Source organism: Ambystoma mexicanum, chromosome 10 (assembly GCF_040938575.1).
Source record: "Ambystoma mexicanum isolate Mex_15411 chromosome 10, UKY_AmexF1_1, whole genome shotgun sequence".
Lineage (NCBI taxonomy): Eukaryota > Metazoa > Chordata > Amphibia > Caudata > Ambystomatidae > Ambystoma > Ambystoma mexicanum.
The window spans coordinates 39149808-39164875 of NC_090932.1; the positions used below are offsets into that span (position 1 = coordinate 39149808).

General features: G+C 48.3%; 1 protein-coding gene across 2 annotated transcripts in view; it reads left to right on the forward strand.

Moving 5' to 3' along the window:
- The window catches only part of P3H2 (prolyl 3-hydroxylase 2), a 460038-nt gene that overhangs the window by 603 nt on the left and 444367 nt on the right, over positions 1-15068 (forward strand). The window lies entirely within an intron of this gene.

Consider the following 15068-nt stretch of genomic DNA (forward strand, 5'->3'; position numbering starts at 1 on the left):
TCTATAGGTACTTGATTTACCTATGCCTGTTCACTGGAGCAATCCTTAGCAGGGCACCATGTCGGGCTTTCAGTATAACCAATGAATATGCAAATAACCCACTTTCTGATCACTTCTATGCAAATGTATCTCCTGCTCATTTAGGACCCTAGTGCCTTCTGTATCGCCAGATAGTACACTTGTTCCATCAGTTCTTTCCAAACCCTTCTGCAAGTCTTCGAGAGATTCCTATGTAGGTCCATCGATCGGACGGTCCAGGAGGTTTTCATTGTTACTGATTAATATGCAAATACTAAGCCATTCAGATCCAACGCATGTACATTTATTGCATTCATATTCTTCCAAAATGCCTCGCTGCATTTGACCTTGAGAACCGCCGACGAGTGCCAGTGATCCCTCAGCAGTGCACATTCCTACCTGCATGGATTATTGAGATCCCCCGATATTTGATCGTCTGTAGGTAGGTACTTTAGAGGTCCCTATATCTTTATAAGTGGCACTCTTTCGGTATTGTGCATACCCACCTGTTTCCAAAGCTATTCAATTGTGTTTGAAGAAAAATGAAGAGTTGAGGCTTTAAGTTCAATGGAGTGTTCATCGGATAGTGGATTTCATGGTCTGCTGGTGTCTCCATTGGGCTTGAATGAAGTAATTGAAAGCACATTTTATATTTGATCTTTGCTAAATGTTGTTTAGACATTGATTTACGCAGGATCTATACATTTCCTCCTCTGAGAAGAGGTGGTGCAACGTTACCTCTTCGCAGCAGCACCAGACTGTGGTCTACCTGCATGGTCCTTGCAATTGTAACCTGGAGCAGTCCATGGAGGTGGACTTTGTGACTTTAGTTTTCATTTGTTTATTTTATTGTTTAAAGCACCGACCTAGTTCAAGAGCAGTGGAGCGCTATACAGAGTGTGGGTAGCCAGCATTTGGGCTGGCATCTTTTGACAGCGCAGTACTATGAGGCCTGTGCCCCGGTATCTGCGTCCATTGGAATTAGTCCTCGGTCAGGTGTTGTTGAAAGAGCCATCTTTTGAGAGATTTGCAAAATTGGAGAATTGTGAGGGTGTTCGGAGCCGTCACCGGGATCGAGTTCCATTTGGTGAGTGCATGAAAAGGAAAAGATTGTTTGTGGGTCCTCTCTTTGCGGATGAGTTATGATTCAAGCCGGTAGGTTGATTTTCTGCGAGAGGAGCGTGTGCCACCAGATATGTGAAGCTTAGCCGCCAGGTACATTGGTGTGCTGCTCGTGACTGCTTTGTAGATACATACAGTCTTGAACAGTATGGAAGCCATTGAAATTTGTGTAGGATGAGGGTAATTCAGTCAAATATCTGTGCTCCCGTCATAAGACGTGCTGTAGCCTGGTGGACTGCTTTTAGGGGAGCCAAGTGAGCAGCTGGGAGCCCTCTCAGGAGAGCATTTCCCCCATCGATGTGCGAGACCACAAGGTCCTGCACTACGGTTCGGAAGTCCTATGGCCGGATGAAGAGTTTGATTTTTTGAAGGGTAGAGATTGTGAGCCAGGGTATTTGGGCCTTCTTGGCTATGTGTTTCTGGATCGACAGGCTGCTGTCAATGGTGAAGCCTAAGGATTTTGCTGAGTCTGAGAGTTGGGGATCAAATCCTTCTAGGCGCATATCATTGAGTCATGTTGGACACGTTTTTGCAGGCGTACCGATGAGGATTAATTCAGTCTTGAATGGGTTAACTTTGAGGAAGGCGGTAGATATCCAGGTCGGATGATGGCTAGGTAATTGCGGAGATGAACAATGTCCTGTGTGTTATTTACTCTCATGTACAACTGAGCATCTTCTGCATGTTGGTCTATGGCTATATTGGGATTTTTGAAAAGAGTGCTCCAGGCTTAATGTCAAGGTTAAAAACAACTGGTGAGAGGATGGAGCCTTGGGGGACACCACAGGCAGAGTCGATTAGAACGCAACCTGTTCATCTGGACAGCCTGGTGTCTGCCTGAGAGGTAGGAGGTAAAGCAATTCAGGGCAGTGTCGGAGAATCCTGTGAGCAAGGAGGGCTAGAAGGATGGTGTGGTCGATGGGGTCGAATGCAGCCGAGAGTTGAGGCCGAGAATGCAGCTGAGAGTTCAAGGAGGACGAGGAGGCATGAGTCGCCCATACCCATGATTTGGAGAGCATCATCCACCAGCTGGATGGTGGCTGCCTTGAGGCCACAATTTGTGCAGAACCCAGACTGATAGTCATTTAGGAGGTATAGTTGTTCGATACTGGTGAGTAGTTGTGTAGGAACTACTTGTTCCAAGATTTTGCCAATAAACAGGTAGGTTCGTAATGGGCCTGTAGTTGGCCAGGTTGTCTGATCTATGGTTGGTTATTTCAAAAGAGGTCGTATGAGACCCGTCTTGAGGGTGTCCTGGAATGACCCTTCTATGAGGGAGGCATTGATGATGCTGAGGAGAGCATTGAGTGTTTGGCCTGTCAATTGTTTAATGATGGAGGCCGGAATTATATCGTCAGAGTAAGAAGTAGGTTTGAGGAAGGCAATCATTTTGAGGCGATCCGGGGGAAAGAGAGAAGAGAATTTGGTCCAGAGGGGCAGTGTGTATGCTGCGGTGCAGGGAAGGCTAGTGCTGTGGGAGGTTGATGCGATGGACTCTCGGATTGTGTCTATTTTTTTCAATAAAAAACCTGTTAATTCTGTCACATTTTTCCTGAGTTGCTGGTACCTCGGGGTTGGGTGAGGGTTTGGTACAATGCTTTAATACTTCGAAGAGGGCTATGTTATGTTATGCTATGTTATGTGTTTGTTTATAACGCGCCGATAGCCCTCAGGCATCAGGGCGCGGGAGTGTCCGGGGTAATGCCGTGCGCATAATATTATGTGCTGTAGAGGGCGGTCTGCGGAAAGATAATGAGGTTATCATTGGAAGAGGTGGGTTTTCAACTATTTCCTGAAACTCTGGTAGTTCTCTTCTAGTCATAGAGTTAGTGGCAATTCGTTCCAGCATTTTGCTGCCTTCACTGGGGAAGATTTCCCCACCCTTGCACACGTTTAGCTCTAGGAATATTCAGATAAGCCTTATCCTCTGATCTAAGGTGTCTTTGAGGCAGGTACAAAGGAAATTGCTTCTTAAAATATCTCGGAGCTTCTCCATACAGACATCTGTGAACTACTTTGCTCCCGTTAGAGGCTGCCGCACTGGTAGTGGAATAGTAAGCGGCTTTGGCATCGTCAATCAGAATCCTACGGTTTGCGCTCAGATTTGAGGTAGGTCAGGGCTCCCGAGTTATGGTTTCTGCGCCACCGCTTTGCTAAGGTTCTGAATGAGGATTTGTAGGAAGCTAGCTCGGGGGTGTAGTATGGGGCAGATGGTTTGGTCTTAGCCTGGCTGGATTTCAGGGGGGCATAAGTGTTCACCATTTTCATAGCCGAGTTTCTTAATAATTCCAGGAGGCCCAAGGCATTCCCTGTGGTGGGGAAGTCTGCAAAGTTTGGTTCGAGCTCATTGACTGGGAATTTGAGCAGCATTGAGAGAGGGGCATTTACCCTGACCTTTGTAAGCCGTAGTCTAGTGGGTGACATAATGGGATGGCGGCGTGGTCAGACCAGTCAAGTGGGATTGGGTCTGCACAGGTGATGCAGGGGGGGGGGTCATGTGAAGACCAAGTCTAGGGAGTTTTCTTTGTTGTACGTGGGAGAGCGCACAATTTGCTTAAGGTCCATGGAAGTGGTCAGTGCAAAATGCATGCTTTGAGTATGTAGGTATGCGACTCGGGGACGTTAAAATCACTAAGAAAGACATTATTTGAAAGTGCTAATTTGGCAGAGGAGAGTAAGTTAAAGATGTCTGCAATGTAAAAGTCCCTCCTGGGAGGTGGTCTGTAGATGAGGTGGAAGGTGATGGATTCCTTGTGCGAAAGAGGGAACTGGCCGGGGAGTGATTCAAATGAGCTTTTTTTCTGGGAGAGGCGATGATGGAGCATGGCCAATCGCTCCTGTGGATGATTGCCACTTCGTCTCCTGCCCTTCCTGGCTGGTCGGCATGTTGGATGCAGTAGCCTTGGGGTAAGAGGACGTCAGAAGCATGTGGGGAGGATGGGGTAAACCATGCTTCAGTGATGAACGGGGCATCAAGGTTGTACGAGATGAGGTCCTAGATCTCTGCAGCGTGAGCGACTGCTGAGCGAGCATTGATCAGCCTGAGAGAGCGTGTGCATGTGGTCCATGGGGGCAAGGATAATATTGATGAGGTTCGCTAGGGTAGCTTGCCGAGGCCGCTTAGGACGGACACTTGGCCATTCGAACCCTAGTGAGAGTGGGGATGGGCTGTGGTGGGAGGAGACACATGATGTCTTTTGGTGATTGGCAGTGGTAGCGATAATCAGTTTGTAGGTGAAATGCAGGATAGTGGGTCAGGCCCTTGGTTCTGTCATGCCGGAGCAGGCACAGACAGGTCCTGTCCTTGTCTTTGCATGTCCTTCGCTGAGGATACCGCATTGAGGACGCGTAAGGAAGACTGATTAGATGGGTGGTGTAGAGGCTTGGAAGGCAGAGCTGGCTCAAAGGGCGATCAAGTGGTGCGGTGGCACAGGGGTGCTGCAGATAAAAGGGCACCGCCAGCTCACACAATGTAAAATGTCATGCACCCTTTATCTGCAGTGCCCCGGTGTAAAGTGTCAGTCAATGAATTTCTGTTTGCGTGTCACTCACTGTTAGAAAGTCATTGACTGACACTTAACATGACAGTGAGTGAAAGAGGCACGGCACCAGCGCCTATTCAAAAATCACACAGCGCTTTTGCATGATAGTATTTGTTTGTAGTCTTGGGGCGGAACAGGGGGGCAAAAATAACACACACAGACGTAGATGTGGGGCCGGCACTGTTGGAAGGCCTTAAAACCGGAGGTGGGTGGAGCAACAGAGTGACAGGGTGTGGTCACCTGACCAGCAGCCTACTCAATGCTGTGAAAAGCCATTGTGGGGATTTGACAAACCTTCCATCAAACACTCCCCTGGCTGTTGTGAGGCAATCGTTTTGCAGGAAGTGGCTATTTAGTCGCTGTTGGGTTAATAGCGAAGACCCTCTGCTTTTTGTTCTGCTCCCCAGAAGTGACACTTTTCTCCTAGGATTTAATTTTAAGTTGCCAGCATGCAAGCTGTTACACCCCACCTTTCTCGACACTGTTTGAAATCAGGTACCCATGTGACGGGCAGCTGTCGACCCACGCTGATTCCGGCAGCATGTTTCATGGCCTTCAAATGGTGCTCATCTAATCTTGTTTTCATTTTTATTTACCTATTTTTTAAACACTTGTGCATAGGCGCGCTATCAATGAAATATATCATATCGATATCCCGGGACTTGTAGAGCTGGATTTATATAGGGTCTCACAAGACTACACATCTGCAAACGGAAAAACCACCTGATTGACCTGGGGCATGTTGGCATGTATAATAATAATAATTTGCATTTATATAGCGCTACGAAACCTCAAGCATCTGAGCGCTGCTTTTTATTACCCACGGTGTGAGGTGCTCATTTATCGACCTCGGAAGGGTGAAAGGCTGAGTTCGGCCCTACCGGGATTTGAACCTGCATCCGCAGGCTCTGCACAGATGTCGAAGCGAGCGCTCTACTTGCTGTACTATGTATGGTAGATTAAATGGGGCCCGAGAGCTGGATTTCACATGGCCACCTCTTTTCCAGCCGTGGGCTTCCTTTTCACAATTCCTGGGTAGCGGCTGTTCGATCCAAGTGAGACACTACTTCAAAACCAAGCCAGAGATGCTCTCCACCTTCTTTGTAACCAGCAAGTCTCTGCTTTGTAACAGCGCCACGATGCCTAAGGGCTGCTGTGCGCTCTATAAATGCTAATAAATAAATAAATAAATAAATTGTCGTCTTTCTTAATATAAGTGGAGGTCCACTGTAAGAGCCAAATTCAAAGCGCTTGCGTCGTCCCATCTGATGTGTGACAGTGTACATTTGTCATTCGTCTTTTTCATTGCATTCTGGGGTTTGCAGTCCTGCATTTATACTGGGATTAGAAAAACTACAAATATAAAGTACACAAAAGGTCTGGGAGCCCCTCTACCAAGAACCAGCACAGCCAAATAACCTGCCCACTCGGGAGGGTCTACAGCCACGTTTTAGCTCACTGTACCTTTCACAGAGGAGAAATAAGCGTTTGCATATCAGTCTTAGTCCCGCCACAAGGGGGTGCAGCACTGAAATGCTAGGCAATTCTCCTCTGAACAAGAGTACCAACAGCAACCCCAGACACGTGTTTCGGCCTAGTTGGGCCTCATCAGGGAAGTGCAGCTGTGCCTCTCTAAGAACAGTGGGCAAGGGGTCCACGTCTGGATTACCCTGGGTGACTTAGGGTGAAACCCAAAGTTCCTAAAAATGGGATGGGAGAGAGAAACGGAAGCACAGCATCAGGATGCATATGGAGGGAATGTGGTACGGTGTCCGGCATGTCCAGCACCTATAGAACATGTGCATGATCTAAAGTAACATTTACATTAAAATACAATGCAGCCGGACACGCGTCATGTCATGTTGTGAGGTTTGACCCCCAGTACTGTTGACATTTCACCAGCAAATGACATAGCTACCTGCACACCACACTACAACCGCACACTCCCAACCGCCGCAACACTCTGCTGACTATTACTGGTAAGCGGTGGTCTCTTGTGTTAAGTGGATTTGATGAGCTATTCTGCATGCAGTGTTATTTTAAGGCCCATTTGCGAACTGTACACGTGCCAAATGTTTAACATTCTGCAACAAACATTGTGTAAACTGCTACGAGGCCTTCCCATTGGCCGATGAGCGCGCTACAACTTTACACAAGCTACTCGCTCATTGGGGCTCCTTGTGCGTACTCTGAAATTCTGACATCATTTTACTCCCATCAGGACGCGGCACTTTAGGGTGAACCAAGGAAGATTCCAAAAGCGCCCTTCCTGCCCTCGTAGACTCATTGGGACCCGATAGGCCCCGAGTCTCCGGCGCTGGCCTGCCGCCTCCACGTTCCACTAAACTTTGAAAGGAATCTAGTCTCTTAACCTCGCCGATTATTTTTATTTCCATTTCCACTCCATGTCCTCTGGGCTTTCTGGGTAAAAGCTTTACTGTTGCGCAGACTCGGCCAATTTTCAGTGCTCACTCAAGAATTACAGCCATCGGGTGGGGGTGTGGGCTACTGGGGGATTCTAAAGTTAGTTTACATACGCAGCCCTTTTTTGTTTGCCTCCGATTTTTGTCTGTAGTTTTTGGATCGAGTTTTTGCCGGCGCCGCTCAGTAAGGCACTGCCACCCTCATTCCTAGGCATTATGGTTGCTCTCACCAAAGTTTCACAGTTTCTAGTGGAGACATTTGGCTTGACCCGTCGTAGCCATTGTAAGTGGTATTTGGATGTGTTTATCAGATTGTCCACCTGAGCGTCGGGTGCAAGAGAAGGTTTAATAATGACCGTGTTGGACACCTTGATGCGATGGTCGTTGATGGAGAATCCTAAACACTGAGCTTCCAGCTTAGCTCTTGCTTGAGATGACCCAACTGCGACCATTGAGGCATAACCATTGGTTGACATCCAGGCTTGAATTGCCTCCTAGTTGCTGGAGATCATAACACATCCCTAACATAATCCCCACTCAGCTGAATTATAAGTGGAGTGTCGTCGGCATTGGCGGTGAACTGAGCACCCATGTTCTCAAGTAAGTCACACGGGAGAAAATGTAAACCTTAAAAAGTGCCGGCAAGAGGCATGCACCCTGGGGCACGCTGCACGTGATTGGTGCCGAGTCTGAAGCAGTAACCCCTGATCCATTCAATATATTATACGGAACAATATCCTTTGTCGGAGAGGGCTGCAATGAGCCTCTCATCGTCCACAAGGTTGAAGACTGCTGATAAATCCAATAACATCAGCAGCCCCGACTTGCGTTTGGTCACAAATGCAGCATGTGGGTGTGCAGGTCCACCACGCCAATCACTGTGCCGTGGTTGGACCTAAAACCTGGCTGCCTGGAATGTAGAATATTGGCTTCTTCCAGGTCTCCCTGAAATTGCACAGTAGCAATCCTATCAATTATTCTAATAGAAATGGGACATTTGTTGTAGGTCTCAAGTTACCATATACCTTTCAATCCTGACCAGGTTTTTTAATTAAAGAGGTAACTGGCACATTTTTTATATTGTCTGGAGCAGTCCCGTAAGAGAAGGTGGCATTGGTGAAGCATGTAAGGAATGGAGTAAACAATTCAACGTGGTTTAAGATCCTCTTAGATGGGCTTAGTGCCCCCCACACGTGTTGTTGGACGCATTATCCTCAGTGTATCACCCCTCCGATCCACTGAGATAGAGTTAAAAGCAAGCGCTGAATTAGCAGCTTGCAAAGGTTTTTTTTAAAACTTTGGGTATGTTGAAATGGTTGGCCTGGGTCATATTGGCTGCGATTTCGAAATGGGCTAGTTTAATTTTAATTTTATCTACGAAGACCCGCTGGGCCTCTTTCGTATAGATAAACAAGTCTAACTGGACATGAGGTTTTCTAGTTTCCTTCGAATGTCAAAAAGCTTTTTTGTATCGTTTCCCGATTTCTCAATCGGCGCGTTAAAACATTTATTTTAGTCTCCTATATCTCACTCCTCTATAATTTGTCCAGGGATTTCCAAATGGTCCTGCTTTTTCTGTCCTACCTTTTTCCCCAGTTACATCCTGCTATACTTTTTTTCCTGCTTTCTGGTGGTTAGGACTTGTGTGCACCAATTCTGCTTGTTGGATCTTTCTCTAATTTTCTGTGATTTCGTAGGGGCTACTCGCTCTAGTAATTCATTCAGGTATTTTTTATAGTTAGCTGATAACATGTGCGAAGCATCGGTATACAAGGTGGCGTCCATAACCTAGTCCTACAACTTCCCACATCTCCCATGTGCATGTTATTGAAATTCCTCCTGGCAGCCTTTTTTTTAGCACATTCTTTTTCTGAGCTAACTTTGTGGGTAGAGTGAGTTTAAAATTAACAAAATAGTGGTCTGACCATACACCTAGATTAACTTCCAAGAGGATGGGAGGCAAATTCCTAGTTGCCTCCCACTCTAGTACATGACCCTTATTGTGGGTAGGTCCTTTGCTATGAATAACGACAATATTCTGAAGCAACTGCTCGATGTCCAGGACATTACCTAGCCACCTATTAAAGTATCCAAAATGATAGTCCAGCTGTGCGGTCTACTCAAAGAAGCTAGAATATCGATGCCTTCCCCATTGAAAGTAGGTGTGTCGGTGGGTGGACGGCATGCCAAGATGATGTGAATAAATTTGTTGGGAGATGGGGTCGCTTTAAGGAGCCTCATGCAGCATCCTCTCTCGCAGACATTTGGTGACTGAGAGAGACAAGGATCTTGTGTTGCTAAAATAGCAGCCCCCCCTCCATTATCATTCTCCTGATGTTGACCAGAGAATTTTCGCACCTCGAAACACTTGTGTATAGTCGCGTTATGAATGCCATATCATATCATATCATCCCCTCAGGAGTGGATCAATCAATATTCAGACCACTGGATTCCTTTAGCCACGTTTCTGTGATACACATGATACCAATGTGATTGTCGAGGATGTAATCACAAAAATGAGTGGCATGTTCATCCATAGAGCGAGTGTCGAGTAGTGCATCATTTGGGATTTGTCGTCCTGCCACCACTGTATTTTTGCGTATCTCTTTGGTAGATTGGTCTGTTAGCGTGAGTCAGTCAGTAGTACAGTGTCGGGACCGCCAATCCCGAGGTTTACTCAATGTGGGGTTGAGACATTTCTTCTGTCTGTACCCCTAGTGTACAAGGGTTCTCCACAGTAGTTACATCGACCTCATAAGCTTTTCTAGGCCACCCGATACCGCGCGAGCCGCGCGAAGTGATACGTAACTGACTCATGGCACCGCTTTTTCGCTGCCTCTGACTTGAGTGTTAAGTCGTCGGTATCAAGTGTGCTTTGTTTTTGTACAATAGCTTTGCACACTAGTCTGTTAAAAAATATGCGTGTGTGTCAGTTCTTATATTGCGTCCGTTTGCTTTAAAATGTACGTAACACTGTTAGCCTTTGTATGTATGGGATTTATAAAGGGCAAGCCCTGCTGGGAAACGGGAGAGTGCTGTGTATGTGGGATGCACCCAAGATTTAGAGGTACGGTGCGGCGGTAGCAGAAGCTGACGGGATGGATAAGGAGGCGCGGCTGCGCTAGCTCTGGAGAGTGTAGACATGGAGTTCACGAAAGCGATCAGTGAGTGGCAGGATCTGGGCTCTTTGGTTAGCTTCTAAAGGTTAGTATAGAGGAGGCCTGCCTTCTTTGTATTGGTCACTTGTACCAGGGACAGTGTGCATAAGCAGGAAAGCCCCTCTTTCCATGCTTCCACCCTCTGCCAGTTCTTTGTGTCCAGCCTGCTTTTGTTGTGGCTTCCGGTGGTGCACTGGCCTCTAGAGAGGAGTTTCGCGGTCAGGTAAAGTGGTGTTTTGGTTGTGACTGCTTTGTAGGGGATATGGCCGGTCCTGAACATGACGCGTGCGTGAAGGGGTAGCCAGCACAGCTCCTTGAGGAGGCGAGTGATGTGGTTGAAAGGTCTTAATTCTGGATGTGGCGTGTCACAATGTGCTGCATGACTTTCACAGGCGTAAAGGTGGCATGTGGGTCTCTTGCGGCTGAGTTGTTGTCACCATCAGGTGAGAGAGGACCATTGCTTGGATAACTGTTCTAAAACTGGGGCCGGGGTGAATGGCGTGACATTGTGTGGGCACGCGGGCTCATGAACTGGTACCGTGCTCCTTGGCGATCTATGTTTTGAAGAAGAGGCTGCGGTGAAGGTAAAGAGAGCGATTTTGCTCTGGGTGAGAGTTGAGTCGTGAATCCATCCCACTTCATGTCAGTGGGCCAGTTTTGGACTTGGGCCTGTTTGGTGGGCTCTCCTAAGAGATTGAATTTCAGGCTCTGCCAGGCCACATGCTTAGACGCTGTACATTTCATGAGCATGTATGTTAACGTACATATGAACTAACAGCGAGAAATGGGGCTGAAACTGACCTTGCCTATTTTTAGGCTGAACAAAGAGGACGTGAAAGGGAGAGTTAGCGCATTGAAGCGAATCAGATGGATCAAGCACAGCATGTCTATACCATGAAGCTGTTGTAGCTAGTGCAGGAAACTACCAAGTGTGTATTGTGAGCTATTCATAGCATTGTAATTGGTCATTTATAAGCGCTCAGAGGTTTCTAAACTCAGACCCGGGGATCGAACCTGTGTTGTTTTGCCTAGTCTTGCTTCCAAGGCGAGCGCGTTGCCCCTGAGATAGCCTCTCCATACTGCACTGCAAGCTTTTTTGCGCCACTTGTTCGAGTGATGTTGTGGTGGAACACAGCATGCCTCCACTGCGTCGCCATCTTACTCTCACAGGCAGTGTAAATGTGTGCAAGCCTCAGTTTCTCGCATCGTGTGAGTTCTTTGAGTTCTCTTCGTATTTTTGTGTTTATAATCGTGTGTGTTGAGCACCCCTCTCCCAAAAACAGTAGCAGGAGCTTTGGGGCGGAACCTAGAGTATGCCGGCCAGGTCGGCAATGAAAGGGAAGTTTTCTTTTCTGGTCCGTGCGGTGGGTGGCAACCTTGGGTGAACCCCCCCCACCCCCCATGCCATCGGTGGCATGTGGGCGGCAGATCACCTGTGCTTTCCAGTGGCACAGGCCCTGCCCTTGCTGCTGTATTTCAGGCCTGTGGTTTGGAGGGACCTACCTCCGGGCCAGAATTGAAAAATAGAAATCGAATTCTGAAATAGAATGTGTTAAACTGAGCTGCCCGCTGGCAATGGCCCAATCGCAGGCGATGTTATCAGAACCTGCGCCCCCCCGTGACTACGATCACACCCCTCGCCCACCCACCCACAATCCAGGGGAAGCCCAAGTCGTGGCTATGGACCCACACTTTTAGCTTCCATATTCTAAGCATGAAGGGAAATGGTGCAGACTGCTACCCTGCTAGATGCAAGCTTTGCACCCAGTCTTTCTCACCGCCGCCCCACCTGGTGCAACTAATTGGATACCAACATTTGACATTCCTTTGTACCCGAGACAGATTTGTTTAGAGGGGACATGGCATAAAATACTTAAAAACAAACCACCGTGAAACACTTTTCTGGATGGGTTTTGTATTGTGCTGCAGGTCACCTTGCGTAAAGGTGCCAGCTTTTATATTTACAGGGTGCGCCAACTACCAACATCTGGGTAGGGCTATGAGAAGTTCTGCAAGCGGAATTATCGCCATTGCAAATATATCTGCACAAAATGTGTTTGTGCACGTGCAAAATGTTGCCCCTGCACAAAATGTTACTGCGGCGGTGCAGTTTGTGCAAACACTGTGCTTAATATTGCAGACTACTGCCCCCACCCCGGGTCGCTGCCCTGGGACTCCCCTAATTGGGCAGCGGGACTACACTAATGGTAGCATGAGGGGCTATCTAGAAGAAGATGCCTCGCTTATCTAGGTATCCGGGGGGGTACTACTGAACCCAGGAAGTGGCTCGCAATTTTGGCTTTTTGAAATTTCAATGAGTCTCTCCTGTGTATCTTTTTAATCTTCACACGCATCTGCGTTTTGGATGAGTGATTTGGGCAAACCAAATGAATAGTTTGCTGCTGTGACCGATATTCGGTCCATCGCTACTTCCCCTATCACTACTTCTGCTGCTAATTTGCATGATAATACCTGGAGTACTGTCCCTGTTACTAAAACGGATAGACTTTTTTGTTGTAGTATTGTCACCAACACTGTTATGGATGCTATGGCGAGTGCTACTATTATCAACACACATACTAATGCTGCTACTATAACTATTGTTTTTATTACAACTATTGGAGTACTGCTACTATTGCTCTCATGCTATTTCTAGTAGTACGGTTACAAGTCACAGCAGTACCGTTAACTCATACTATATGTAGGCTTCTTTTATAGCTCCTTTACTCATGCCATTACTGCTTCCACTTCAGGTGTTGTTGCTATTGCGGTTTGCTGTACTTCTGTTCCACGTATTTCCGCATGTAATTCACTATATCCTGCTACTATACTTGTGCTGCTACTCCCAGGCCTGCGCAGTCCGAGAGGGGCCTCTTGCTGTGTCCCGTTCACTCCTCCCATCTGAGGAACCCGCTGAGGCAACTCTTGGCAGCACTTCACATGGGATTACATGCTCCGATTATGTACAAATTAAATCAGGGGCCCTGACAAACAGCCCATTAGAGAATGGGATCCTGAACACAGCCCCTCCTCCTTTCTGCTTTCTTTTGGGCTGCTCTTTGCAACAACTACCCATTTTACTTTGCAAAGCTTTCTTCGGAGTTTCTATAGCTTTTGACACAATGGAGGCCCAGCTCATGTTTCCTGTATTTCAACAGTTTGTTGCAGTTTTTCTGATGTGCCATTGTGCAGCCTCAGGGCACTCAGGGCTGCAAGGACATGGAGCGAACAGGGAAAGACGAAACCGCCAATGGGGTAGTGTGGGTAGTGCAACAAATGCAGTGGTAGGAAAAGGGGTCACAGAGATAGGGAAGCAAATGCAGTGGGAGGATAAGGGACCAAAGAGATAGGGTAGCAAATGCAGTGGTAGGAAAAGGGGTCACAGAGATAGGGAAGCAAATGCAGTGGGAGGAGAAGGGGTCAGAGATAGGGAAGCAAATGCAGTGGGAGGAGAAGGGGTCACAGAGGTAGGGCAGCAGATGCAGTAGCTGGAGGTAGGGCAGCAGATTCAGTGGTAGGTGGTAGGGCAACAGATGCAGAGGTAGGTGGTAGGGCATAGTTGTAGGAGGTAGGGCAGCATCTGCAGTAGCAGGAGATAGGGCAGCAGCTGTAGTAGCAGGAGGTAGGGCAGAAGATGCAGTGGTAGGACAGCAGCTGCAGTAGCAGGAGGTAGGGCAGCAGATGCAGTAGCTGGAGATAGGGTAGCAAATGCAGTGGTAGGAAAAGGGGTCACAGAGATAGGGAAGCAAATGCAGTGGGAGGAGAAGGGGTCACAGAGGTAGGGCAGCAGATGCAGTAGCTGGAGGTAGGGCAGCAGATTCAGTGGTAGGTGGTAGGGCAACAGATGCAGAGGTAGGTGGTAGGGCATAGTTGTAGGAGGTAGGGCAGCATCTGCAGTAGCAGGAGATAGGGCAGCAGCTGTAGTAGCAGGAGGTAGGGCAGAAGATGCAGTGGTAGGACAGCAGCTGCAGTAGCAGGAGGTAGGGCAGCAGCTGCAGTAGCGGGAGGTAGGGCAACAGCTGCAGTAGCGGGAGGTAGGGCAGCAGCTGCAGTAACAAGAGGTAGGGCAGCATATGCATTTGCAGCAGATGCAGTTGTAGGAGGTAGGGCAGCAGATGCAGCAGCAGTAGTAGGTAGGGCAGCAGATACAGTTGTAGGAGGTAGGGCAGCAGTAGCAGGAGGTAGGGCAGTAGATGCAGTAGCAGGAGGTAGGGCAGCCGATGCAATAGCAGGAGGTAAGGCAGCATATGCAGTGGTAGGTGGTAGGGCAGCAGTAGCAGCAGCAGGAGGTAGGGCAGCAGTAGCAGCAGCAGGAGTTAGGGCAACAGATGCAGTAGCAGGAGGCAGGGCAGCAGATGCAGTAGCAGGAGGTAGGGCAGATGCAGCAGCAGGAGGCAGGGCAGCAGATGCAGCAGCATGAGGCAGGGCAGCAGATGCAGCAGCATGAGGTAGGGCAGCAGATGCAGCAGCATGAGGTAGGGCAGCTGATGCAGTAGTAGGTGGTAGGGCAGCAGTAGCAGGAGGTAGGACAGCCACTGCAGCAGCAGGAGGTAGGGCAGCAGTAGCAGCAGCAGGAGTTAGGGCAACAGATGCAGTAGCAGGAGGTAGAGCAGATGCAGCAGCATGAGGTAGGGCAGCAGATGCAGCAGCATGAGGTAGGGCAGCTGATGCAGTAGTAGGAGTCAGGGCAGCAGATGCAGCCGGAGTCAGGGCAGCAGATGCAGTAGCAGGAGATAGGGCAGCAGATGCAGCAGCAGGAGGCAGAGCAGCAGATGCAGCAGCAGGAGGCAAGGCAGCAGATGCAG